The sequence below is a fragment of the Mercurialis annua genome, linkage group LG7 (assembly GCF_937616625.2).
Source record: "Mercurialis annua linkage group LG7, ddMerAnnu1.2, whole genome shotgun sequence".
Taxonomy (NCBI): Eukaryota; Viridiplantae; Streptophyta; class Magnoliopsida; order Malpighiales; family Euphorbiaceae; genus Mercurialis; species Mercurialis annua.
The window spans coordinates 37409017-37412235 of record NC_065576.1 but is presented as its reverse complement, the minus strand read 5'-3'; the positions used below and the strand labels follow the sequence as shown (position 1 = coordinate 37412235).

General features: G+C 41.4%; 1 pseudogene; it reads left to right on the top strand.

Moving 5' to 3' along the window:
* The first annotated feature begins 375 nt into the window (after nucleotides 1-375).
* On the top strand, nucleotides 376-867 carry LOC126657707 (uncharacterized; annotated as a pseudogene).
* The last annotated feature ends 2352 nt before the right edge of the window (nucleotides 868-3219 follow it).

Sequence of the window (3219 nt, the reverse complement as noted above, 5' to 3'; positions counted from 1 at the left end):
TCTTATTGCATCTAACAATCTGGTATAAGAGCGTGACTTGAGAGATTTGAAAAGAGGAAACACGTGAGCGAGTGAAGAAAGATGGGTTCAAAAGCAAACTTTGCAGCAGCGTCCATTCCGAAATTCGACGGTGACTACGATCATTGGAGTATGGTCATGGAGAATCTTCTTCGATCCAAGGAGTACTGGGTTGTTGTTGAATTAGGCTAAAGCCAGCCTACGAGTATGGATGGGATGACGCCAACGCAAAAACAGAATCTAGAGGAGATGAAGCTGAAGGATTTGAAGGCTAAGAATTACTTGTTTCAGTCACTTGACAAGTCAATTCTGAAGACGATCACGGAGAAGAAGACACCCAAATAGCTATGGGATTCCATGAAGATGAAGTGTCAAGGTAATGCTCGAGTGAAGAGAGCTCAGCTGAATCGTCTACGCTGGGACTTTGAGGTTCTGGCAATGAAGCAGGGTAAATCGATCAATGATTATTTTGGTCGAGTAATGACGGTTGCAAATGACATGAGGAATTATGGGGAAGATGTGAGTGATGTCAAGATCGTTGAGAAGATTTTGAGAACTCTTATTGATAAATGGAACTACATTGTTTGTTCCATTTAGGAAGCCAGGAACATAGATCAGCTCTCTGTTGATGCCTTGCAAAGTTCTCTGCTCATTCATGAGCAAAAGTTCAAGGGAGATGGAGGAGAAGAACATGCTTTGAAGGTGACTCATGAAGAGGGCTATGGTGGAAGAGGACGAGGAAGAGCTGCTTTCAGAGGAGGCCGAGGATACGGTAGAGGCATAGGTCGCCTAAATTGGAACAAAGATACGGTTGAGTGTTATAAATGTCATAAACTTGGACACTTTTAGTACGAGTGCCAAGCAAATTATGCAGATTTGGATGAATCGGAAGAAATGGTGTTAATGGCGTATGTCGATACGCTTGGAAGTGATCGAGACGACGTATGGTTTATTGACTCTGGATGCAGCAATCATATGTGTGGTGATTAATCACTCTTCTGTGATTTAGAAAAGGGGTTCAACAAGGTGGTCAGACTGGGGAATTATGCAAGCATGAATGTTGTTGGAAAGGAAAGTGTTCGATTGACAGTAAAAGGAGTGAATCACCTTGTACGAGATGTGTATTATGTACCGGGGTTGAAGAATAGTCTTCTCACTGTTGGGCAGCTGCAAGAAAGGGGTTTGGTTGTACTAATGCAGTCAAATATGTGCCGAATTTATCACCACACAAAGGGGTTAATTTTTTAAAACCACCATGGCAGCCAATCGAATATTTATGTTACTATCAAACACTAGATCAGTCAAAGGGGAGAAGGATGGTATTGACGAGTGTCTCCAAGCAATCACTCAAGACGTGGCTCATTTATGGCATCGAAGATTCGGCCATCTCAACTACAAAGGGTTGAAGACTTTGCAAACAAAGGGCATGGTGAGAGGCTTGCCGAGTTTCTCTAAGGGGGGAATTACGTGCAGTGATTGCTTCAAAGGAAAGCAACATCGAGATGCAATCCCAAAGAAAAGTACATGGAGAGCATCAGCCAAATTGGAGCTCGTTCACGCTGATATTTGCGGCCCAATATCTCCTGTTTCGGAGGGTAGTAAGAGGCATTTCATTTGTTTCATTGATGACTATAGTAGGAAGGCATGGATGTATTTTCTTGCTTTTAAGTCAGATGCATTTACTTACTTTAAGATATTTAAAGCTCTTGTCGAAAAAGAAACTGGTTTGCCCATTAAATGCCTCAGAACAAATCGTGGGGGTGAATTCACATCAGATGAGTTCAAAGAATATTGTGAAACGAATGGGATCAAGAGGCACCTAACTGCTGCATATACACCGCATTAAAATGGAGTTGTTGAGCCAAAAAATAGAACCGTGATGAATATAGTGAGGAGCTTATTGGTTAAGAAGAATGTTCCAAGAAAATTCTGGGCAGAGGCAGTGAATTGGGCATTTTATGTTCTTAATAAATGCCCGACGTCATCAGAGAAATAAATGACGCCAGAAGAAGCTTGGTGCGAGGTGAAACCTTCAGTCAAACACTTGAGAGTTTTTGGTTGTATAGCACATGCTCATGTACCGGATACTCGAAGAACAAATCTTGAGGATAAGAGTCGATGCTGTGTTCTCTTAGGGGTAAGCGGAGAATCGAAGGCATACCGACTATATGATCATATCTCTAAGCGGATTACAATTAGTCGGAATGTCATTTTTGAAGAAGAATAATGGAACTGGGAAAGGAGCTCTGAAGATGACATAAAGTTTGATCTTGAATGGGAAGATGATAAAGATGAAGAGGTGGAGGACTCTGATGATGGTAATGAAGAAGAAAACATAGCTTCTCCGGCGGGGAACAAATCCAGTGATGTAAATGAAGAAGATGAAGCGGCTCCTCCGGTGACAACCCGAGTTAGAAGAGCACCAGCACATTTGAATGATTTTATTTCTGGTGATGGTCTTTCTGATGAAGAAGAAGAAGAGGTACAAACTCACTTAGCTTTGTTTGCAAATGCAATTCATTCTGATCCAATTTTGTTTGACAAAGCGGTAAAGGAGGAGAAATGGAGGACAGTCATGGATGCTGAAATGAGATCAATTGAGAAGAATGGGACGTGGGATCTTATTGAGCTGCCTAAAGGAGCGAAAAGAATAGGAGTCAAATGGGTGTACAGAACAAAATTTAACGAGCTCGGAGAAGTGGATAAACACAAGGCTCGCTTGGTCGCAAAATGGTATGCTCAGGAATACGGAGTTGATTATGAAGAAGTATATGCTCCCGTAGCTCGCATGGACACAGTTCGAATGATTTTAGCACTTGCAGCACAAAAAAGATGGTGTGTGTTTCAGATGGACGTAAAATCAGCTTTCCTTCAAGGGAAGTTAACTGAGAATGTGTACGTGGAACAGCCAAGGGGTTAGGAAATAAAGAATGAGGAACATAAGGTATAAGCTCAACAAATCTTTGTATGGACTCAAGCAGGCACCGAGAGCATGGTTCAGCCGGATTGAATCATATTTCAGACAGGAAGGTTTTGGGAAGGAGGACCGTGAACAGACTTTGTTTACAAAATTTAACAAACAAGGTAAATATTTAATCATTAGCTTGTATGTTGATGATTTAATTTATAACGGAGATGATGAGAATATGATGTTTGAGTTCAAAAAGTCCATGATGAAGGAATTTGATATGACAAACTTGG